General features: G+C 43.5%; 1 protein-coding gene and 3 long non-coding RNA genes across 6 annotated transcripts in view; 2 read left to right on the top strand and 2 right to left on the bottom strand.

The window, feature by feature from the left end:
- The window catches only part of LOC115150157 (vitamin D3 receptor B), a 95,118-nt gene that overhangs the window by 7,691 nt on the left and 62,548 nt on the right, over positions 1 to 24,879 (top strand). The gene's annotated exons all lie outside the window — the stretch shown is intronic.
- On the bottom strand, positions 235 to 23,213 carry LOC115150160 (uncharacterized). The gene is made up of 3 exons (XR_003867056.1): positions 23,133 to 23,213; positions 22,958 to 23,031; positions 235 to 733 (listed from the first exon to the last, which is right to left on the bottom strand). It is a non-coding gene; the product is annotated as an uncharacterized LOC115150160 (long non-coding RNA).
- LOC115150159 (uncharacterized) lies at positions 731 to 6,822 on the top strand. Its single transcript, XR_003867055.1, has 2 exons — positions 731 to 4,360; positions 5,814 to 6,822. It is a non-coding gene; the product is annotated as an uncharacterized LOC115150159 (long non-coding RNA).
- LOC115150158 (uncharacterized) lies at positions 18,471 to 19,403 on the bottom strand. Its single transcript, XR_003867054.1, has 3 exons — positions 18,812 to 19,403; positions 18,609 to 18,673; positions 18,471 to 18,524 (listed from the first exon to the last, which is right to left on the bottom strand). It is a non-coding gene; the product is annotated as an uncharacterized LOC115150158 (long non-coding RNA).

The following is a 24,879-nucleotide window of genomic DNA, read 5'->3' as shown; positions in this document are numbered from 1 at the left end:
CGTTGAAATGTCCAGTGATTGATGGTTCGAACACTCGACACGTCACAGGTAAAGCATACTGTGTGTAAGTATAGCCGGGTTAGTCATGTAGAATAATGCGACTTCTTGGAAACGTGTTGCATGCAGGGCCCACCAGTGGGTTGACAAAAGGAGAAACCCACCTGGCTTGGTTTGGTCCCTGTATGAGTTAGAATGAGTGAGTTAGTATGAGTTAGTTACATTGTAAATAGTATGAGTGAGTAGGTATGAGTTAGTGGAAATAGAATGCTTTAGTATCCGGCCATAATGATGATACAAAGAAGGTGTTACGACATCATTACCTGCGGGTGATTGAGGCATAGTACACGTTGCCGAGGTTTGTACTTTTTGGGTTTTGGTTATGTAACCGGGACCAGAGTTAAGTGCTTACACACCCACGTCACCCACATGTCTGTTGTCTGGTCGGTCCTGTCCTGTCCTTGCTAGTTCAGAGTGTGTGTGTGTGTGTGTGTGTGTGTGTGTGTGTGTGTGTTTGTGTGTGTGTGTGTGTGTGTGTGTGTGTGAGAGAGAGCGATAGCACTTAATCGCTGCCGAGCTCTGGAGAGACAGGGCTGTGTGTGGGGGGTGGGGGGTTGTGTGTGTGTGTGCGTCCAAGCGGGCCTCTCCTTGCCTCTTCGTCTTTCCCCTCTCCAGAGTCCAGCGAGGGACCCAGCAAAAGGGCAGGCCGCCCCTGCCTCTCGCTTCGCGGTGGGGCCTGGAGAGGGGTGTGTGTGTGTGGAGACCAAGGTTATTATAGTAAATGTAAACTGAAACAAATAAAAACTAAAATTGGAAAAACAGTTTAGTAAAATAATTAAGAAAAACAATTGAAAAACTATTATCTTCGAAAACGAAATAAAATTAACATTTACATTTAAGTCATTTAGCAGACGCTCTTATCCAGAGCGACTTACAAATTGGTGCATTCACCTTATGATATCCAGTGGAACAACCACTTTACAATAGTGCATCTAAATCACCTGCGGGTGATTGAGGCATAGTACACGTTGCCGAGGTTTGTACTTTTTGGGTTTATTAAATTAAAAACATAATAAATTCTGTTTAGTTGTGCAGAAATCTAATAGGGTTTTTAAAAAATATATCATTATGGGGTTTTTGATCTTCTAAATCTGGCAGGTAAATGCTGCCAGTAGATGGTGATGTTTCAAGTAGGCCTAGCTTGTGTATCACTATCACTAGCTAGTAGTAATTCATTGGGTGAGCGAGGAGCATGAGCGTGAACCATAGGCCTGAACAATGGCGGTAGCAGCAAATTTTTTCCTCGCTCGTTGGAATAATGTGTAGAATTGCAGGATTTTAGCTGTAAAACTGCTCAATTTTCTCCTCACTTGATGGAACAATGGTAGAATTGCAGGAAATTAGTATTTAAAATGGCAAAATATGACACGGGAGGTTGTATGACAGAGGGAAATGAAGGAGGGAAAGAGAGAGGGAGAGGGGAATTGAGAGTGAAATCATTGGACATGACTGGTGTGCTCTGACAGTTACTCACACACCAAGTACTCTTTTATTCCGAATGCAATTCTGCATCTTAACAAATGTTGGACTAATTGCAATTAGCACTTGTACTTTGAAATTGTGCTTACCGTGCCTATTTTTTTGTAAATATCCTTTGCTATTTATTTGACATTTTTCAATGTTATATGTTTTATGACTGCTGCAAGATGAATTGCGGACATTTGAGGACATTCACATTTTTGAATCACTGGTGTCTATCCAGGCCTATTCTGTTGTTCCAGGTTCTCTCTTTCTATTGTTCTTTTTCTCTCTCTTTTCCCCCATCAGTCGATCACTGTCTTTTTAGGGTTTCTTCACTGCATCCCCTATCCCTCTTTCTGACACTTCTATTCCTGTTTCTATGTATTCCTTTCTTATTTTCTCTCTGTTTGCTTCTGTTTCTGACTCTTTCTTTCTCGCCGTTTCTCCCCCTCCTCCCCCCACTTCTCTTCGCCTTGTAAAGTTTCTAATTTCTTTCTCCCTCTCTCTCACACTCTCTCTGTCTCTCTCTCTATCCCTCTCTCTCCCCCTCTCTCTTTCCATGGAGAGGGTCATTCCAGGTCTGATTTGTTTAATGTCTGTTCTGTACTTGTAGTGACCCAGCCAGATTATGCAGTAAAACACATCGCCTTGTGTTTTTTCTTGCTCTGTCTCTCGCTCTCTCTCTTTCCTTTTGGGAATATCTTGGCAGTCGGGAGCCATTTCTGAGCCATTTCTGGTATTGCGTCATGTGATGTGATAGGGAGCCAGCCGCTCATTGGGCTCCGTCATTTCGGAGAAGGCCCCGTTCTCTCTCACTCCACCAGCATTCCGTCCCCTCTCATTTTTCCAGCTTTGTTATATGTCTGGATGTGATTCCGGCTCCGACTCTTGTGTGTCGGGATGTGGTCCATAAACTCATTGCTGACATTCTTGAGACATGATGTCGTGTTTTTTATTCCTTCTCTTTCCTGCTTGTCTGTGAGCAGTTAAGGCAAATGATCACTTTTAGAATATCCTGTTTGCATCCGTCTCCCCTACTTCCCCTTCTCATTAAGTTAGGGCAAATGATCACTTTTAGAAAATCCTGTTTGCATCCTTCTCCCCTACTTCCCCTTCTCATTAAGTTAGGGCAAATGATCACTTTTAGAATATCCTGTTTGCATCCGTCTCCCCTACTTCCCCTTCTCATTAAGTTAGGGCAAATGATCACTTTTAGAAAATCCTGTTTGCATCCTTCTCCCCTACTTCCCCTTCTCATTAAGTTAGGGCAAATGATCACTTTTAGAATATCCTGTTTGCATCCGTCTCCCCTACTTCCCCTTCTCATTAAGTTAGGGCAAATGATCACTTTTAGAATATCCTGTTTGCATCCGTCTCCCCTACTTCCCCTTCTCATTAAGTTAGGGCAAATGATCACTTTTAGAAAATCCTGTTTGCATCCGTCTCCCCTACTTCCCCTTCTCATTAAGTTAGGGCAAATGATCACTTTTAGAAAATCCTGTTTGCATCCGTCTCCCCTACTTCCCCTTCTCATTAAGTTAGGGCAAATGATCACTTTTAGAAAATCCTGTTTGCATCCGTCTCCCCTACTTCCCCTTCTCATTAAGTTAGGGCAAATGATCACTTTTAGAAAATCCTCTCTGCATCCTTTTCCTCTTCCCCTTCTTCTTTAGTTAAAGGAAAGGCTGCACAATATATATTTCACAAATTATATTCCATCTAAAAAATGTCAAAAGTTTAAGATTTTTTAAAATAATTATACTTCTATTTTCTCTTTTTGAATTACATTTATCAAAAACTCCTATACAGTACCAACAATACATTGTGGCTTTGACATGAAGAAAGAAACAGCCTGCTGGTGGCTTCGGTGATGGAGTGAATCGGATAAGTAGGTACTAAAGTACCCAAAAGGTTTTGTCATGTTATGTTGCTAGTAGATGATAAAAATCAAAGATAGCCAGCTATCTAAGTGCACCGGTCCATGCAAAATGAACTGGCCCACTCGGATCTAGTGTGCAATAAGCTAGCAAGCTACAACAACTCCATCAACATTGCACGTTTTGCAGAAATGAATGGTAAAATACAAATGATTAATGTAATTGTTTATTTCAAGGTATGTCTTTATTTTAGTTGAACTGCCTGATCTTCATTGGCCAATATAACTTGTAGGATATCATGGTAGCCAATGTTTGTGTTAGCCGTTTTACCTGGATTTACTATTACTGCTGCTAGTAACGTTAGCACTCAGGTTAGCATGTGGGTAACTATAGCTACCATCAGCTAACAACAGAGTTTTAGCCAGTTTGGTCATAAGCATTCGATGTCTACTATGATGGTAAAGGTTTATCTTGATTTTGTGTAACAGTAGGAGAAATGCTGATGTGCTGAACTGCTAATAAGTGATGTGTTTCAAGGCTTCTAGGGTTAAGCCAGCAGGGGTGTAAAAAGGGCCATGCTAAAAGCCTGTGCGCTGTATAAGTGATACAAATATTTTTAGCAGATACAGAATAAAGAAATCCCAGGATACGGTCATTCAGAGTGCCCCTTCCTTGCCTCCTTGTCTCTTTCATTGCTTGACCACAAGCCTGAGTTTCCCTTTACCTGTCCATTTCTATATGCTCAGTAACAATAAAGAGACAAGGAAATTAGGTATTTTGTGAGGGTTGGAACACTGCCATGGTCAGTTTTGAGCCTGCCCACAACTACACCGCTCTCCTCTTTGCAATAGGAGCCTGCAACAGTGCCAATGGCTAGAAGATACAGCGAACAGCAACAATGTTTGGAAATGTATACACTTCCATACGAGATTCAAACCACCATGCACTCCTGATTTATTGACCGTGTTAAAACCTCTTACATCTACACGTTCCGCTAGCGGAACGTCTGCTCCAATATCCAATGATGGGCGGGGCGCGAAATTCAAACTCCTCTAAATCCGAAAACTTACACTTTTCAAACATATGACTATGTTACAGCTATTTAAAGACAAGACTCTCCTTTATCTAACCAAACTGTCCGATTTCAAAAAGGCTTTACAGCGAAAGCAAAACATTAGATTATGTCAGCAGAGTACCCAGCCAGGAATAATCACACAGCCATTTTTCAAGCTAGCATATCATGTCACATAAACCCAAACCATATCTAAATGCAGCACTAACCTTTGATGATCTTCATCAGATGACACACCTAGGACATTGTGTTATACAATACATGCATGTCTGTTCAATCAAGTTCATATTTATATCAAAAACCAGCTTTTTACATTAGCATGTGACGTTCAGAACTAGCATTCCCACCGAACACTTCCGGTGATTTTACTAAATTACTCACGATAAACGTTCACAAAAAGCATAACAATTATTTTAAGAATTATAGATACAGAACTCCTCTATGCACTCGATATGTCCGATTTTAAAATAGCTTTTCGGATGAAGCACATTTTGCAATAATGTAAGTACATAGCCCGGCGTTACAGGGCTAGCTATTTAGACACCCACCCAGTGTAGCCTTCACCAAAATCACATTTCCTATAAGAAAAATGTTCTTACCTTGCTTGTTCTTCATCAGAATACACTGCCAGGACTTCTACTTCAATAACAAATGTAGGTTTGGTCCCAAATAATCCATCGTTATATCCAAACAGCGACGTTTTGTTCGTGCGTTCTAGACACTATCCCAACGCTAAATCTCGGCCACGAGCATGACGCAAAATATGACAAAAAATTTCGAAATATTCCATTACCGTACTTCGAAGCATGTCAACCGCTGTTTAAAACCAATATTTATGCAATTTATCTCGTAGAGAAGCGATAATATTCCGACCGGGAATCTGCCTGTCTGTAAACTGAGGAAAAAACCAAAAGCCGGGGGCGGGGCGTGTCACGCGCCTAAGGCTTAGTCCATTGACTGACCACTCAGCATTTGCTCTCGTGTGCTTCAGCCAGGGCTTTGAATGACATCATTCCTGTTTTTCCCGGGCTGTGAGACTCCATTGTTGACGTGAGAAGTGTCACGTAAGAGCAGAGATCCTTTGTAAACGACAGAGATAATAAAGAAGGGCAAGAAATGTTCAGACAGGGTACTTCCTGAACAGAAGCATCTCAGGTTTTTGCCTGCCATAGGAGTTCTGTTATACTCACAGACACCATTCAAACAGTTTCAGAAACTTTGGAGTGTTTTCTCTCCAAAGCTAATAATTATATGCATATTCCAGTTTCTGGGCAGGACTAATAATCAGATTAAATCGGGTACGTTTTTTATCCAGCCGTGAAATTACTGCCCCCTAGATGTAACAGGTTAAATTGGTTGGAATTGTGGGAGTGCATCTGCCGTTTTCATTGAATGTCTTCAGGTGTTTGATATGCTACTTTTCAGTTTCAGCATAAATCCAGCACCTAGACTAAAGCCTATTAGTTGACCATTTTAAAGGGATTGCATGAGTTTTAAAGGGAAAGTTAATCCGTTAGTCAAAGTTTGTCAGATGTTTACAAAAGTGGTCCTAGGTGTAGCTGAACGCTTAACCTGTTATTGCCATCTGTTGTGTAGGCCTATATGACCCTGCTATTTGTATTAGGAGACATGGAAAGTAAAGAAATGATAAAGGTTGGCCTAATTTCATCTCATTTTGTAATGAGACATGCATGTAGCAGGACCTACACAACTGATGGTGCAACAAACATACTTTCCTGGACCTTCTCTTGAGGTGTGAAAACATCAAAGATTTCACATTTTTGGATGAACAATCCCTTTACTTCCTCCAAGAGTAGAATTCTTGCCTAAAAACACTACCACTGCCTGGTGTTGTTCAATAATGTAGTGCGCAGTTGTTCAATAATTCAGTATGATAGTTAGGCTCTATAGTAATATGGTTTACATAATGTAATAAATGATTGGTTCTCACAATCCCAGTTGCTGGTAGTGAACAGCGTTTAAGTGCTGGTCTAGGTTCAGCTGTCCCGTGAGTCCCATGTTTTCCAGAGCTCAAAGTATCAGAGCAGAGTGCTTACCTAGGATCAGTCTTTTAGAACATAATTCATTAAATTAGGCTATAGGGACAGGGAGGACCTGATCCTAGATCAGCACTTTTACTCTGTCACTGTTCAATACTTTCAATACCAGCCCAGATCATCTTTGAATACATCCAACTGATCCGGATACAGTTCCTAATATGCTTCCCGGATACCATTCCTTAGTCTTGGCCATAGATAATTATGCATCATTATGGTTGTGACGCATGCATGTTATTTCAGTAATCTGAATGAAGAAATCAGAAGCGGAGAGGATTGACCACAATGATGACTAAAATGTAAATGTAAAATGTACAGGTGGACTCCAATCTAGTTGTAGAAACATGATCAGTGGAAACAGGATGCATCTGAGCTCAATTTTGAGTCTCATAGCAAAGTGTCTGAATACTTATGCAAATAAGGTATATGTTTTTTATTTTTAATAAATTAGCAAAAATGTCCAAAAAACTATGTTGTTTGTGTATAGATTGCAGAAGATTTGTATTTTTTTAACCGATTTTAGAATAAGGCTGTAACGTAACAAAATGTGGAAAAACTCAAGGGGTCTGAATACTTTCCAAAGGCAATGTATAGCCCTAGGCGATGCTCTTGGTTCATTTAATGTGCAGGGCGGCATACAGTTAGCCTACAATGATAGTGAATTTGTATTTGATTTTGAATAGCGTAGTAATAGGGCTTTTTAAAAAATATTATCATAATTAATAGGCTAAAACATTACCTTTAGCTATACAGAATATCTCACCACTGTGCCTTTTAACCTCCTCCACTCACCTGTATTCCTTTCTGGAGCAGGCAGAGGGGCTGTCAACAGTTTAGTGAAATAGGTTTCTTTTTGAAAACATGTTACTATCGATGTTCCCGAATGGATTTCACAAGGAATATTTTGCAGGACCAGGGTTGGAGAACCCATGGCATACAACATTTGGGCGTAATATCACGTGTTGGGCAATGAGAGTATGCTCCTCAAACAGTGGTTGATGTGTGGAGTAAAATAAGTGTCATATTTCTTTCTCAGTTGCTCATGTTAAACAAATGTTCCGCTATAAAACCCAAGTAGCTTGGTTGGAAAGTGCACAGCACCATGTCTTCCCCCTGCACCTATTCCTGCCCATTTCATAATGGACCACTCTAAATCAAAACTCATTTGTCATATTAGTAAAGACAAGATTACATTGAAAAAGTCTGATGGGTGAAAATATGATCACTTGATGAGAGAACAGGGTGGAAGAAGAGGCAAGGAACAGAACCCAAGCTTTTGTTGCTACTTTCTCAAACCATCAATAGCCTATAGTCGCAACCTGCAGCCCATACATGTTCTGATTTCTAAAACATTCTTAGGTTTTTATCATTCACAATTAAAGTTTCCAAATAAGTCTAAATCTAGCATATAGGACCTGTTTCAAATGATCACGTATGCTTAACATAGCGACTCATATGCCTACTCACTCCGGAATGGGAAAATGATCCTTTCTATTTTATTCAACTAAGTTCAATTCTAAACTAATTACTATAAAATCATATAATATAAAATAATGGCACGGCACTAAATAATCAAGCCTACAGCCTATGGCAGGAGCATCGCCAGATAACATACAGTATCTAGTCTACTAAATGAACAAGCCTACAGCCTATGGCAGGAGCATCGCCAGATAACATACAATATCTAGTCTACTAAATGAACAAGCCTACAGCCTATGGCAGGAGCATCGCCAGATAACATACAGTATCTAGTCTACTAAATTAACAAGTCTACAGCCTATGGCAGGAGCATCGCCAGATAACATACAGTATCTAGTCTACTAAATGAACAAGCCTACAGCCTATGGCAGGAGCATCGCCAGATAACATACAGTATCTAGTCTACTAAATGAACAAGCCTACAGCCTATGGCAGGAGCATCGCCAGAAAACGTACAGTATCTAGTCTACTAAATTAACAAGTCTACAGCCTATGGCAGGAGCATCGCCAGATAACATACAGTATCTAGTCTACTAAATGAACAAGCCTACAGCCTATGGCAGGAGCATTGCCAGATTACATACAGTATCTAGTCTACTAAATGAACAAGCCTACAGCCTATGGCAGGAGCATAGTCAGATAACATACAGTATCTAGTCTACTAAATGAACAAGCCTACAGCCTATGGCAGGAGCATCGCCAGATAACATACAGTATCTAGTCTACTAAATGAACAAGCCTACAGCCTATGGCAGGAGCATCGCCAGATAACATACAGTATCTAGTCTACTAAATGAACAAGCCTACAGCCTATGGCAGGAGCATCGCCAGATAACATACAGTATCTAGTCTACTAAATGAACAAGCCTACAGCCTATGGCAGGAGCATCGCCAGATAACATACAGTATCTAGTCTACTAAATGAACAAGCCTACAGCCTATGGCAGGAGCATCGCCAGATAACATACAGTATCTAGTCTGCTAAATGAACAAGCCTACAGCCTATGGCAGGAGCACAGTCAGATAACATACAGTATCTAGTCTACTAAATGAACAAGCCTACAGCCTATGGCAGGAGCATCGCCAGATAACATACAGTATCTAGTCTACTAAATGAACAAGCCTACAGCCTATGGCAGGAGCATCTCCAGATAATATACAGTATCTAGTCTACTAAATGAACAAGCCTACAGCCTATGGCAGGAGCATCGCCAGATAACATACAGTATCTAGTCTACTAAATGAACAAGCCTACAGCCTATGGCAGGAGCATCGCCAGATAACATACAGTATCTAGTCTACTAAATGAACAAGCCTACAGCCTATGGCAGGAGCATCGCCAGATAACATACAGTATCTAGTCTACTAAATGAACAAGCCTACAGCCTATGGCAGGAGCATCGCCAGATAACATACAGTATCTAGTCTACTAAATGAACAAGCCTACAGCCTATGGCAGGAGCATCGCCAGATAACATACAGTATCTAGTCTACTAAATGAACAAGTCTACAGCCTATGGCAGGAGCATCGCCAGATAACATACAGTATCTAGTCTACTAAATGAACAAGCCTACAGCCTATGGCAGGAGCATCGCCAGATAACATACAATATCTAGTCTACTAAATGAACAAGCCTACAGCCTATGGCAGGAGCATCGCCAGATAACATACAGTATCTAGTCTACTAAATGAACAAGTCTACAGCCTATGGCAGGAGCATCGCCAGATAACATACAGTATCTAGTCTACTAAATGAACAAGCCTACAGCCTATGGCAGGAGCATCGCCAGATAACATACAGTATCTAGTCTACTAAATGAACAAGCCTACAGCCTATGGCAGGAGCATCGCCAGATAACGTACAGTATCTAGTCTACTAAATTAACAAGTCTACAGCCTATGGCAGGAGCATCGCCAGATAACATACAGTATCTAGTCTACTAAATGAACAAGCCTACAGCCTATGGCAGGAGCATTGCCAGATTACATACAGTATCTAGTCTACTAAATGAACAAGCCTACAGCCTATGGCAGGAGCATAGTCAGATAACATACAGTATCTAGTCTACTAAATGAACAAGCCTACAGCCTATGGCAGGAGCATCGCCAGATAACATACAGTATCTAGTCTACTAAATGAACAAGCCTACAGCCTATGGCAGGAGCATCGCCAGATAACATACAGTATCTAGTCTACTAAATGAACAAGCCTACAGCCTATGGCAGGAGCATCGCCAGATAACATACAGTATCTAGTCTACTAAATGAACAAGCCTACAGCCTATGGCAGGAGCATCGCCAGATAACATACAGTATCTAGTCTACTAAATGAACAAGCCTACAGCCTATGGCAGGAGCATCGCCAGATAACATACAGTATCTAGTCTGCTAAATGAACAAGCCTACAGCCTATGGCAGGAGCACAGTCAGATAACATACAGTATCTAGTCTACTAAATGAACAAGCCTACAGCCTATGGCAGGAGCATCGCCAGATAACATACAGTATCTAGTCTACTAAATGAACAAGCCTACAGCCTATGGCAGGAGCATCTCCAGATAATATACGGTATCTAGTCTACTAAATGAACAAGCCTACAGCCTATGGCAGGAGCATCGCCAGATAACATACAGTATCTAGTCTACTAAATGAACAAGCCTACAGCCTATGGCAGGAGCATCGCCAGATAACATACAGTATCTAGTCTACTAAATGAACAAGCCTACAGCCTATGGCAGGAGCATCGCCAGATAACATACAGTATCTAGTCTACTAAATGAACAAGCCTACAGCCTATGGCAGGAGCATCGCCAGATAACATACAGTATCTAGTCTACTAAATGAACAAGCCTACAGCCTATGGCAGGAGCATCGCCAGATAACATACAGTATCTAGTCTACTAAATGAACAAGTCTACAGCCTATGGCAGGAGCATCGCCAGATAACATACAGTATCTAGTCTACTAAATGAACAAGCCTACAGCCTATGGCAGGAGCATCGCCAGATAACATACAGTATCTAGTCTACTAAATGAACAAGCCTACAGCCTATGGCAGGAGCATTGCCAGATTACATACAGTATCTAGTCTACTAAATGAACAAGCCTACAGCCTATGGCAGGAGCATAGTCAGATAACATACAGTATCTAGTCTACTAAATGAACAAGCCTACAGCCTATGGCAGGAGCATAGTCAGATAACATACAGTATCTAGTCTACTAAATGAGCAAGCCTACAGCCTATGGCAGGAGCATCGCCAGATAACATACAGTATCTAGTCTACTAAATGAACAAGCCTACAGCCTATGGCAGGAGCACAGTCAGATAACATACAGTATCTAGTCTACTAAATGAACAAGCCTACAGCCTATGGCAGGAGCATCGCCAGATAACATACAGTATCTAGTCTACTAAATGAACAAGCCTACAGCCTATGGCAGGAGCATCTCCAGATAATATACAGTATCTAGTCTACTAAATGAACAAGCCTACAGCCTATGGCAGGAGCATCGCCAGATAACATACAGTATCTAGTCTACTAAATGAACAAGTCTACAGCCTATGGCAGGAGCATCGCCAGATAACATACAGTATCTAGTCTACTAAATGAATAAGCCTACAGCCTATGGCAGGAGCATTGCCAGATAACATACAGTATCTAGTCTACTAAATGAACAAGCCTACAGCCTATGGCAGGAGCATCGCCAGATAACATACAGTATCTAGTCTACTAAATGAACAAGCCTACAGCCTATGGCAGGAGCATCGCCAGATAACATACAGTATCTAGTCTACTAAATGAACAAGTCTACAGCCTATGGCAGGAGCATCGCCAGATAACATACAGTATCTAGTCTACTAAATGAACAAGCCTACAGCCTATGGCAGGAGCATCGCCAGATAACATACAGTATCTAGTCTACTAAATGAACAAGCCTACAGCCTATGGCAGGAGCATCGCCAGATAACATACAGTATCTAGTCTACTAAATGAACAAGCCTACAGCCTATGGCAGGAGCATCGCCAGATAACATACAGTATCTAGTCTACTAAATGAACAAGCCTACAGCCTATGGCAGGAGCATCTCCAGATAATATACAGTATCTAGTCTACTAAATGAACAAGCCTACAGCCTATGGCAGGAGCATCGCCAGATAACATACAGTATCTAGTCTACTAAATGAACAAGTCTACAGCCTATGGCAGGAGCATCGCCAGATAACATACAGTATCTAGTCTACTAAATGAACAAGCCTACAGCCTATGGCAGGAGCATCGCCAGATAACATACAGTATCTAGTCTACTAAATGAACAAGCCTACAGCCTATGGCAGGAGCATAGTCAGATAACATACAGTATCTAGTCTACTAAATGAACAAGCCTACAGCCAATGGCAGGAGCATAGCCAGATAACATACAGTATCTAGTCTACTAAATGAACAAGCCTACAGCCTATGGCAGGAGCATCGCCAGATAACATACAGTATCTAGTCTACTAAATGAACAAGCCTACAGCCTATGGCAGGAGCATCGCCAGATAACATACAGTATCTAGTCTACAAAATGAACAAGCCTACAGCCTATGGCAGGAGCATCGCCAGATAACATACAGTATCTAGTCTACTAAATGAACAAGTCTACAGCCTATGGCAGGAGCATCGCCAGATAACATACAGTATCTAGTCTACTAAATGAACAAGCCTACAGCCTATGGCAGGAGCATCGCCAGATAACATACAGTATTTAGTCTACTAAATGAACAAGCCTACAGCCTATGGCAGGAGCATAGTCAGATAAAATACAGTATCTAGTCTACTAAATGAACAAGCCTACAGCCTATGGCAGGAGCATCGCCAGATAACATACAGTATCTAGTCTACTAAATGAACAAGCCTACAGCCTATGGCAGGAGCATCGCCAGATAACATACAGTATCTAGTCTACTAAATGAACAAGCCTACAGCCTATGGCAGGAGCATCGCCAGATAACATACAGTATCTAGTCTACTAAATGAACAAGCCTACAGCCTATGGCAGGAGCATAGTCAGATAACATACAGTATCTAGTCTACTAAATGAACAAGCCTACAGCCTATGGCAGGAGCATAGCCAGATAACATACAGTATCTAGTCTACTAAATGAACAAGCCTACAGCCTATGGCAGGAGCATCGCCAGATAACATACAGTATCTAGTCTACTAAATGAACAAGTCTACAGCCTATGGCAGGAGCATCGCCAGATAACATACAGTATCTAGTCTACTAAATGAACAAGCCTACAGCCTATGGCAGGAGCATCGCCAGATAACATACAGTATCTAGTCTACTAAATGAACAAGCCTACAGCCTATGGCAGGAGCATCGCCAGATAACATACAGTATCTAGTCTACTAAATGAACAAGCCTACAGCCTATGGCAGGAGCATCGCCAGATAACATACAGTATCTAGTCTACTAAATGAACAAGCCTACAGCCTATGGCAGGAGCATCGCCAGATAACATACAGTATCTAGTCTACTAAATGAACAAGCCTACAGCCTATGGCAGGAGCATAGTCAGATAACATACAGTATCTAGTCTACTAAATGAACAAGTCTACAGCCTATGGCAGGAGCATCGCCAGATAACATACAGTATCTAGTCTACTGAATGAACAAGCCTACAGCCTATGGCAGGAGCATAGTCAGATAACATACAGTATCTAGTCTACTAAATGAACAAGCCTACAGCCTATGGCAGGAGCATAGCCAGATAACATACAGTATCTAGTCTACTAAATGAACAAGCCTACAGCCTATGGCAGGAGCATCGCCAGATAACATACAGTATCTATTCTACTAAATGAACAAGCCTACAGCCTATGGCAGGAGCATCGCCAGATAACATACAGTATCTAGTCTACAAAATGAACAAGCCTACAGCCTATGGCAGGAGCATCGCCAGATAACATACAGTATCTAGTCTACTAAATGAACAAGCCTACAGCCTATGGCAGGAGCATCGCCAGATAACATACAGTATCTAGTCTACTAAATGAACAAGCCTACAGCCTATGGCAGGAGCATCGCCAGATAACATACAGTATCTAGTCTACTAAATGAACAAGCCTACAGCCTATGGCAGGAGCATCGCCAGATAACATACAGTATCTAGTCTACTAAATGAACAAGCCTACAGCCTATGGCAGGAGCATCGCCAGATAACATACAGTATCTAGTCTACTAAATGAACAAGCCTACAGCCTATGGCAGGAGCATAGTCAGATAACATACAGTATCTAGTCTACTAAATGAACAAGTCTACAGCCTATGGCAGGAGCATCGCCAGATAACATACAGTATCTAGTCTACTAAATGAACAAGCCTACAGCCTATGGCAGGAGCATCGCCAGATAACATACAGTATCTAGTCTACTAAATGAACAAGCCTACAGCCTATGGCAGGAGCATCGCCAGATAACATACAGTATCTAGTCTACTAAATGAACAAGTCTACAGCCTATGGCAGGAGCATCGCCAGATAACATACAGTATCTAGTCTACTAAATGAACAAGCCTACAGCCTATGGCAGGAGCATCGCCAGATAACATACAGTATCTAGTCTACTAAATGAACAAGCCTACAGCCTATGGCAGGAGCATCGCCAGATAACATACAGTATCTAGTCTACTAAATGAACAAGCCTACAGCCTATGGCAGGAGCATAGTCAGATAACATACAGTATCTAGTCTACTAAATGAACAAGTCTACAGCCTATGGCAGGAGCATCGCCAGATAACATACAGTATCTAGTCTACTAAATGAACAAGCCTACAGCCTATGGCAGGAGCATCGCCAGATAACATACAGTATCTAGTCTACTAAATGAACAAGCCTACAGCCTATGGCAGGAGCATAGTCAGATAACATACAGTATCTAGTCTACTAAATGAACAAGCCTACAGCCTATGGCAGGAGCATCGCCAGATAACATACAATAGGCCAACTCTTATTATGTTTTTCTGAAATACTTTTTCTTCATATCATAATGTTTCTTTAGACCTGACTACAATAAATAAGGGATTTATTGTGATGGTATATATTACATTGATTTATTAGACTTTTTAAAATGTAGATGTTCCAAATGCCCGTATCAGCAGACTGTTTCCTGGAGATGCTAAACATGTTTATGTTAATTAATGGTCAATTACCTTGAAGTATTTTGCATGACAGTAACCGACTGACAAAATGTCATGACCGCCACAGCCCTACCTGAGACCCTATAGTGACACTGTACAGTGAGTGACCTTTGACTCCCTGACTCATGGCATGAAGGGGCGTGTCGGACACTGCCCTGTCGGTCTGTAACATATCGTCCCGGCTCCCTTCGTGGCCCCTGTGTGCCCTAGATCAGCCAGCTCCTTCCTGTACAGTCAATGTACACAATGGCCGGATTGGCCAGGGTGTGGAAAAAAGAGGCCTCTGTCTGCATCGCATTCCGTCAACTCACATCGCACACATTAGACACACACCACAAGACCAGTCCCATCACATCACACACACATCACACACACCACAAGACCAGTCCCATCACATCACACACACCACAAGACCAGTCCCATCACATCACACACACATCACACACACCGCAAGACCAGTCCCATCACATCACACACACATCACACACACCACAAGACCAGTCCCATCACATCACACACACATCACACACCACAAGACCAGTCCCATCACATCACACACACACATCACACACACCGCAAGACCAGTCCCATCACATCACACACACATCACACACACCACAAGACCAGTCCCATCACATCACACACACATCACACACACCACAAGACCAGTCCCATCACATCACACACACATCACACACCACAAGACCAGTCCCATCACATCACACACACATCGCAAGACAAGTCCCATCACATCACACACACATCACACACACCACAAGACAAGTCCCATCACATCACACACACCACAAGACAAGTCCCATCACATCACACACACACATCACACACACCGCAAGACAAGTCCCATCACACACACATCACACACACCACAAGACCAGTCCCATCACATCACACACACATCACACACACCGCAAGACAAGTCCCATCACATCACACACACATCACACACACCACAAGACCAGTCCCATCACATCACACACACATCACACACACCACAAGACAAGTCCCATCACATCACACACACCACAAGACCAGTCCCATCACATCACACACACATCGCAAGACAAGTCCCATCACATCACACACACATCACACACACCGCAAGACAAGTCCCATCACATCACACACACATCACACACACCGCAAGACAAGTCCCATCACATCACACACACATCACACACACCACAAGACAAGTCCCATCACATCACACACACACACATCACACACACCACAAGACCAGTCCCATCACATCACATCACACACACATCACACACACCGCAAGACCAGTCCGATCACATCACACACACTGCAAGACAAGTCCCATCACATCACACACACATCACACACACTGCAAGACCAGTCCCATCACATCACACACACATCACACACACCACAAGACAAGTCCCATCACATCACACACACATCACACACACCGCAAGACAAGTCCCATCACATCACACACACTGCAAGACCAGTCCCATCACATCACACACACTGCAAGACAAGTCCCATCACATCACACACACATCACACACACCGCAAGACCAGTCCCATCACATCACACACACCGCAAGACAAGTCCCATCACATCACACACACATCACACACACCGCAAGACAAGTCCGATCACATCACACACACATCACACACACCGCAAGACAAGTCCGATCACATCACACACACTGCAAGCCAAGTCCCATCACATCACACACATCACACACACCATCAGCTATTGGACAATTTCAGGAAATAAGAGGAATCAGATAAGTAAAAGCCTCCCTTTCCATCACTTTTCATTCTGGAATACAAACACAGGCTGCAGCATTTTCATTGTGTCGCTGATAGATCTAAAGAAGATGAATAGTTGTCGAGAGATGAGTCGTGTGTTATTTTTAGCCCACAATTTTACCCGGGCCACAGGCTGTGTGTAGCTAGCTATATTTTTAGCCGCTGTTTAATAAATAACTCAAAAACAGTCTGTTAGTCCTCTTCACTACTCTGTTCCCTCATGCTGTTGTCCCACAGGTCCTTTTCCTGGGCTGCATCTAGTTCCCTGTGTATCTGACCTCTCTATCTGTATCTGACCTCTCTATCTGTATCTGACCTCTCTATCTGTATCTGACCTCGCTCTAGTTCCCTCTGTATCTGACCTCTCTATCTGTATCTGACCTCTCTATCTGTATCAGACCTCGCTCTAGTTCCCTCTGTATCTGACCTCTCTATCTGTATCTGACCTCGCTCTAGTTCCCTCTGTATCTGACCTCTCTATCTGTATCTGACCTCTCTATCTGTATCTGACCTCTCTATCTGTATCAGACCTCGCTCTAGTTCCCTCTGTATCTGACCTCTCTATCTGTATCTGACCTCTATCTGTATCAGACCTCGCTCTAGTCTCGCTCTAGTTCCCTCTGTATCTGACCTCTCTATCTGTATCTGACCTCGCTCTAGTTCCCTCTGTATCTGACCTCTCTATCTGTATCTGACCTTGCTCTAGTTCCCTCTGTATCTGACCTCTCTATCTGTATCTGACCTCGCTCTAGTTCCCTCTGTATCTGACCTCTCTATCTGTATCTGACCTCGCTCTAGTTCCCTCTGTATCTGACCTCTCTATCTGTATCTGAGCTCTCTATCTGTATCAGACCTCTCTCTAGTTCCCTCTGTGTCTGACCTCTCTATCTGTATCTGACCTCTCTATCTGTATCTGACCTCTCTATCTGTATCAGACCTCTCTCTAGTTCCCTCTGTATCTGACCTCTCTATCTGTATCTGACCTCTCTATCTGTATCAGATCTCTCTCTAGTTCCCTCTGTATCTGACCTCTCTATCTGTATCTGATCTCTCTATCTGTATCTGACCTCTCTATCTGTATCTGACCTCTCTATCTGTATCTGACCTCGCTCTAGTTCCCTCTGTATCTGACCTCGCTCTAGTTCCCTCTGTATCTGACCTCTCTATCTGTATCTGACCTCTCTATTTGTATCTGACCTCTCTATCTGTATCAGACCTCGCTCTAGTTCCCTCTGTGTCTGACCTCTCTATCTGTATCTGACCTCTCTATCTGTATCTGCCCTCGCTCTAGTTCCCTCTGTATCTGACCTCTCTATCTGTATCTGACCTCGCTCTAGTTCCCTCTGTATCTGACCTCTCTATCTGTATCTGACCTCTCTAGTTCCCTCTGTATCTGACCTCTCTATCTGTATCTGACCTCTCTATCTGTATCTGAGCTCTCTATCTGTATCTGACCTCTCTCTAGTTCCCTCTGTATCTGACCTCTCTATCTGTATCTGACCTCGCTCTAGTTCCCTCTGTATCTGACCTCTCTATCTATATCTGACCTCTCTATCTGTATCTGACATCGCTCTAGTTCCCTCTTTATCTGACCTCTCTATCTGTTTCTGACCTCTCTATCTGTATCTGACCTCGCTCTAGTTCCCTCTGTATCTGACCTCTCTATCTGTATCTGACCTCGCTCTAGTTCCCTCTGTATCTGACCTCTCTATCTATATCTGACATCTCTATCTGTTTCTGACCTCGCTCTAGTTCCCTCTGTATCTGACCCCTCTATCTGTTTCTGACCTCACTCTAGTTCCCTCTGTATCTGACCTCTCTATCTGTATCTGACCTCGCTCTAGTTCCCTCTGTATCTGACCTCTCTATCTGTAGCTGACCTCGCTCTAGTTCCCTCTGTATCTGACCTCTCTATTTGTATCTGACCTCGCTCTAGTTCCCTCTGTATCTGACCTCTCTATCTGTATCTGACCTCTCTATCTGTATCTGACCTCTCTATTTGTATCTGACCTCGCTCTAGTTCCCTCTGTATCTGACCTCTCTATCTGTATCTGACCTCGCTCTAGTTCCCTCTGTATCTGACCTCTCTATCTGTATCTGACCTCGCTCTAGTTCCCTCTGTATCTGCTCTTGGCACACTGGGGCTTTGTGACACACAGTGTCACTGAGACAAGGAGGTCACCACCGCTCCCTCACCCTCTCCGTTTCTCTTTGATTTGGATTTTCTCGCTTTCTTTTTTCCCTCTCTATCTATCATCCTACTCAATCTCTGTTTCACTATGTTTGCCTCCAACACCTGTCTTTCTCTGTTAGTCTTTGTTTCTAAACCTGATTTGTTTTATGCCCTTCACTCTCTCTCACTCTGTGATTCTATCTTTTGTTCTCTCTCTAGTTCCCTTCTCTCTCCTGTTTCTGACCTCTCTCTAGTTCCCTCTGTTTCTGACCTCTCTCTAGTCCCCTCTGTCTTACTCTGTATCTGAACCTCTCTCTAGTTCCCTCTGTATCTGACCTCTCTCTAGTCCCCTCTGTATCTGACCTCTCTCTAGTTCCCTCTGTATCTGACCTCTCTCTAGTCCCCTCTGTATCTGACCTCTCTCTAGTTCCCTCTGTATCTGACCTCTCTCTAGTTCCCTCTGTATCTGACCTCTCTCTAGTTCCCTCTGTATCTGACCTCTCTCTAGTCCCCTCTGTATCTGACCTCTCTCTAGTCCCCTCTGTCTTACTCTGTATCTGAACTCTCTCTAGTTCCCTCTGTATCTAACCTCTCTCTAGTTGCCTCTGTATCTGACCTTCTCTCTAGTTCCCTCTGTATCTGAACTCTCTCTAGTTCCCTCTGTATCTAACCTCTCTCTAGTTGCCTCTGTATCTGACCTTCTCTCTAGTTTCCTCTGTATCAGACCTCTCTAGTTCTCTCTGTATCTGACCTCTCTCTAGTTCCCTCTGTATCTGACCTCTCTCTAGTTCCCTCTGTATCTGACCTCTCTAGTTCTCTCTGTATCTGACCTCTCTCTAGTTCCCTCTGTATCTGACCTCTCTCTAGTTCCCTCTGTATCTGACCTATCTCTAGTTGCCTCTGTATCTGACCTCTCTGTAGTTCCCTCTGTACCTGACCTCTCTCTAGTAGCCTCTGTATCTGACCTCTCTCTAGTTTCCTCTGTATCTGACCTCTCTCTAGTTCCCTCTGTCTTACTCTGTATCTGACCTCTCTCTAGTTCCCTCTGGATCTGACCTCTCTCTAGTTTCCTCTGTATCTGACCTCTCTCTAGTTCCCTCTGTATCTGACCTCTCTCTAGCTCCCTCTGTATCTGACCTCTCTCTAGTTTCCTCTGTATCTGACCTCTCTCTAGTTCCCTCTGTATCTGACCTCTCTCTAGTTCCCTCTGTATCTGACCTCTCTCTAGTTCCCTCTGTATCTGACCTCTCTCTAGTCCCCTCTGTATCTGACCTCTCTCTAGTCCCCTCTGTCTTACTCTGTATCTGAACTCTCTCTAGTTCCCTCTGTATCTAACCTCTCTCTAGTTGCCTCTGTATCTGACCTTCTCTCTAGTTCCCTCTGTATCTGAACTCTCTCTAGTTCCCTCTGTATCTAACCTCTCTCTAGTTGCCTCTGTATCTGACCTTCTCTCTAGTTTCCTCTGTATCAGACCTCTCTAGTTCTCTCTGTATCTGACCTCTCTCTAGTTCCCTCTGTATCTGACCTCTCTCTAGTTCCCTCTGTATCTGACCTCTCTAGTTCTCTCTGTATCTGACCTCTCTCTAGTTCCCTCTGTATCTGACCTCTCTCTAGTTCCCTCTGTATCTGACCTATCTCTAGTTGCCTCTGTATCTGACCTCTCTGTAGTTCCCTCTGTACCTGACCTCTCTCTAGTAGCCTCTGTATCTGACCTCTCTCTAGTTTCCTCTGTATCTGACCTCTCTCTAGTTCCCTCTGTCTTACTCTGTATCTGACCTCTCTCTAGTTCCCTCTGGATCTGACCTCTCTCTAGTTTCCTCTGTATCTGACCTCTCTCTAGTTCCCTCTGTATCTGACCTCTCTCTAGCTCCCTCTGTATCTGACCTCTCTCTAGTTTCCTCTGTATCTGACCTCTCTGTAGTTCCCTCTGTATCTGACCTCTCTCTAGTTCCCTCTGTATCTGACCTCTCTCTAGTTCCCTCTGTATCTGACCTCTCTCTAGTTTCCTCTGTATCTGACCTCTCTCTAGTTTCCTCTGTATCTGACCTCTCTCTAGTTCCCTCTGGATCTGACCTCTCTCTAGTTACCTCTGTATCTGACCTCTCTCAAGTTCCCTCTGTCTTACTCTGTATCTGAACTCTCTCTAGTTCCCTCTGTATCTAACCTCTCTCTAGTTGCCTCTGTATCTGACCTTCTCTCTAGTTTCCTCTGTATCTGACCTCTCTCTAGTTCCCTCTGTCTTACTCTGTATCTGACCTCTCTCTAGTTCCCTCTGTATCTGACCTCTCTCTAGTTCCCTCTGTCTTACTCTGTATCTGACCTCTCTCTAGTTCCCTCTGTCTTACTCTGTTTCTGATCGCTCTCTAGTTCCCTCTGTATCTGACCTTTCTCTAGTTCCCTCTGTATCTGACCTCTCTCTAGTTCCCTCTGTATCTGACCTCTCTCTAGTTCCCTCTGTATCTGACCTCTCTCTAGTTCCCTCTGTATCTGACCTCTCTCTAGTTCCCTCTGTATCTGACCTCTCTCTAGTTCCCTCAGTATCTGACCTCTCTCTAGTTCCCTCTGTATCTGACCTCTCTCTAGCTCCCTCTGTATCTGACCTCTTTCTAGCTCCCTCTGTATCTGACCTCTTTCTAGCTCCCTCTATATCTGACCTCTCTCTAGTTCCCTCTGTATCTGACCTCTTTCTAGTTCCCTCCGTTTTACTCTGTATCTGACCTCTCTCTAGTGCCATCTGTATCTGACCTCTTTCTAGCTCCCTCTGTATCTGACCTCTTTCTAGTTCCCTCTGTATCTGACCTCTCTCGTTCCCTCTGTATCTGACCTCTCTCTAGTTCCCTCTGTATCTGAGCTCTCTCTAGTTCCCTCTGTCTTACTCTGTATCTGAACTCTCTCTAGCTCCTTCTGTATCTGACCTCTCTCTAGTTCCCTCTATATCTGACCTCTCTCTAGTTCCCTCTGTATCTGACCTCTCTCTAGTTCCCTCTGTATCTGACCTCTCTCTAGTCCCCTCTGTATCTGACCTCTCTCTAGTCCCCTCTGTATCTGACCTCTCTCTAGTTTCCTCTGTATCTGACCTCCTCTGTATCTGACCTCTCTCTAGCTCCATCTGTATCTGACCTCTCTCTAGCTCCATCTGTATCTGACCTCTCTCTAGCTCCCTCTGTATCTGACCTCTATCTTGTTTCGTCTGTATCTGACCTCTCTCTAGTTCCCTCTGTATCTGACCTCTCTCTAGTTCCCTCTGTATCTGACCTCTCTCTAGTTCCCTCTGTATCTGACCTCTCTCTAGCTCCCTCTGTTTCTGACCTCTCTCTAGTTCCCTCTGTATCTGAACTCTCTCTAGTTCCCTCAGTATCTGACCTCTCTCTAGTTCCCTCTGTATCTGAACTCTCTCTAGTTCCCTGTCTTAATCTGTTACTGGCGCTGTCTCTCTCCCTCAAGTCAATTCAATGGGCTTTATTGGTATGTTAACATTGCCAAAGCAAGTGAAATAGATTAAAAACAAAAGTGAAATAAACAATTAATAATGAACAGTAAACATTACACTCACAAAAGTTTCAAAAGAATAGAGACATGTTATATTATGGCTATGTACAGTATTGTACCAATGCCAAGATGGCGCCGATGAATACGGTAGCCTCGCCTCAAACTCATACAAAACGTTATAGGCTTCTTTTTATAGTTTTTTCCAGTGTTTTTCTCTAATTGTCTTACTCAGTTTGTTTTTGTGCCTTACTTCATACATCCGTGTAGAACTATTGGTATATGAATCGCTGTGTACTCACCGTCCACCCGACCTTCCCAAATTCCCGGAGACGGCGGAACAATGGCCTAGCCTCTTCGGTGAGGCACCGTGTATCTGAGAGAGGGAAACGAAGTCGCATGCTATTTGTCAATGTTCAATCATTAGTGAATAAATAAGGATCTCCTTCCAGAGGGACATCAGATTCTGCAACATACTCTGTTTTTCTGAGACTTGGCTTTCCTCCAACATCCAAACAGATTATATACAACCAATGGGTTTTATAGTTCATCGAGTGGATAGGAAGCAGGCACTCTGGGAAGAACAACGGCGTAGGGCTTTGCTTTATGACCAATAGGTGGTGTGATGGGGGAAACGTACAGGAACTTGGAAGCTTATGCTCTTCCGACTTGGAATACTTTGTCATCAGATGTCACCCTTCTTCCGAGAGAGTTCTCAGAGATTATCACCACGGTTGTGTATATCCTGCCCCAAGCTGACACCAAAAATGCTCTATCAACACATTGACTGTCCAACTTTCGGAAATTCTACTCATGAGCCATTCTACACGCCTTTTTTTCGACATGGCATAAGGCCCTCTACCGTCATTCTTTTGGCAAATCGAACCACGACTATTTTGCTCCTCCTGCAAATAAAGACTCAAGAGGAAAGTTCCGGTGCCAAAGAAAGGGAATGTAACTGAACTGGGCGGCAGGTTGGACTAATAACTGAAAGGTTGCAAGATCGAATCCCTGAGCTGACAAGGTGAAAATCTGTCGTTCTGCCCCTGAACAAGGCAGTTAACCCACTAGGCCATCATTGAAAATAAGATTTTTTTCTTAACTGACTTGCCTAGTTAAATAAAGGTAAAATAAAAAATTAAATTATCGACCTGTAGCACTCACTTCCGTCATCATAAAGTGCTTTGAGAGGCTAGTCAAAGACCACATCACCTCCTCCCTCCCCGATACACTCCACCCTCTCCAATTTGCTCACCGCCCCGACAGATCCACAGATGACGCAATCGACACTGACCTGCACACTGTCCTCACCCACCTGGACAAGAGGAATGCATATGAGAGGATGCTGTTCATCGACTACAGCTCGTCCTTCAATACAATAGTGCCCTCTAAGCTCATGGCCCTGGGACTGAATTCCTCCCTATGCAACTGGGTCCTGGACCTCCTGATGGGCCACCCCCAGGTGGTGAAGGTAAGCGACATCACTTCCTCCACACTGGTCCTCAACACGGGGGCCCCACAAGGGTGCATCCTCAGCCCCCTCCTGTACTCCCTGTATACTCACAGCTGCGTGGCCTTACACAGGCATTACACATAGGCCTGATTACCAACAGAGAGGGGGTAAGCACTCTGACGGCGTGGTGCCAAGTAAAAAATCTCTCCCTCAACGTCAGGAAAACAAAGGAGCTGAATGTGGACGTCAGGAGGAACCAGGCTGGGCACACCCCCATCCTCATCAACGGCCACAATGGAGACGGCCCCCCCTTCTTCAATGGACATTTATTTACCCTTACCTCCATCCCCCAATGGACATTTATTTACCCTGCCTCCACCGCCCAATGGACATTTATTTACCCTGCCTCCACCGCCCAATGGACATTTATTTACCCTGCCGCCACCCACCAATGGACATTTATTTACCCTGCCACCACACACCAATGGATATTTATTTACCCTACCACAACCCCCCGAAGGACATTTATTTACCCTGCCACCACCCACCAATGGACATTTATTTACCCTGCCACCACCCACCAATGGACATTTATTTACCCTGCCACCACCCCCAATGGACATTGTACATTGTAAACAACATTAAGAACACCTGCTCTTTCCATGACATAGACTGACCAGGTGAATCCAGGTGAAAGCTATGATCCCTTATTGATGTCACCTGTTAACAATTCAATCAGTATAGATGAAGGGGAGGAGACAGGTTAAAGAA

The sequence above is a fragment of the Salmo trutta genome, chromosome 16, assembly GCF_901001165.1.
Source record: "Salmo trutta chromosome 16, fSalTru1.1, whole genome shotgun sequence".
Lineage (NCBI taxonomy): Eukaryota > Metazoa > Chordata > Actinopteri > Salmoniformes > Salmonidae > Salmo > Salmo trutta.
Note: the sequence above shows the minus strand (reverse complement) of the source record. Positions and strands in the feature narration are given on the sequence as shown.